The following is a 1045-nucleotide window of genomic DNA, read 5'->3' on the forward strand; positions in this document are numbered from 1 at the left end:
AGATACTATGGTGCAGAAATTTTCAGTACGGTGTTACTAATATGTTCCAGCACTCAGGTTGATACATTTTTCAAATGTGGTCACTTTGGATGGTGTTCACCTCACCCAGCTTGAGCTGTCTTAAAACTGGATGTGGAGTCAGCCTAGCAGGCAGAGCAAGAGGAGCAATTCTGCTGGGTCATTAATTACACCTCTTTTAAACATACCCTTGGGTGGGCTGAGCTGCTCTGGTTTGCCGTCTTTTTCAGGCAGCCTGCAAAGACCATTGCACTCCAGCCCACAGCGAGTGCCGGGCGAGATGCGCCCAGCCTTCTGATTTTAGTGGTGTCTTGTGTAGCATTATTTCCAGATGGATGGCTTTCTAGTGTGCGCTATGCTGCTTAATAACAGTGACAGAGCAACACAGTTTTCAATCGCAGTGGTGGAAGAAACCTCACGTGGGAACAGAGGTTAAGGCATAGATAGAGGATTTTAAATTGCAATGGCCTGTCTTTGTGAAATTAGCTGGTAATAAAGGCAAGGATTCCTGTGGAGTGAGAAACACTCTGGGTTTCACCTCTCCCACCTCTCCCCCCTCTCACCGAGTTCCAGCATCGGCAATTAGTTTCTGTAAGTATTGGCCCTCAATCCTGGTGGCTTGAGAATAGGCTGGGTCTGTTGGCTCCCGAGAGCAGCTGCGGCATACGCATGAATCCGTGTGCAGCAGCATCCCTGTCTCTGCTGTCATCAACAGAGAAGACTATCTGAGCTAGAAATATTTTGTATTTGGTAGTGTTGGGACTGTGTTCTCCTCGTGTGTGCAGGTACGTTCTCTGAGACCCCAACACAGACTTGTAAGGCGTTAGAATCCACCCAGATGACAACTTGCCGTGAATACAACCTTTCCTATTGCATATACAAATGCAGTCCTCGTGTTCCTTAATCTGTCCGTGTTCAGTAATATTATGTGTGTGTCGTGGTTTAACCCGGCTGGCAACTAAGCACCACGCAGCCGCTCGCTCACTCCCCCCCCTCCCTCTGTGGGATGGGGGGGAGAATAGGAGAA

The sequence above is a fragment of the Egretta garzetta genome, unplaced genomic scaffold, assembly GCF_000687185.1.
Source record: "Egretta garzetta isolate BGI_Z169 unplaced genomic scaffold, ASM68718v1 scaffold161, whole genome shotgun sequence".
In the NCBI taxonomy this organism is placed as follows: domain Eukaryota; kingdom Metazoa; phylum Chordata; class Aves; order Pelecaniformes; family Ardeidae; genus Egretta; species Egretta garzetta.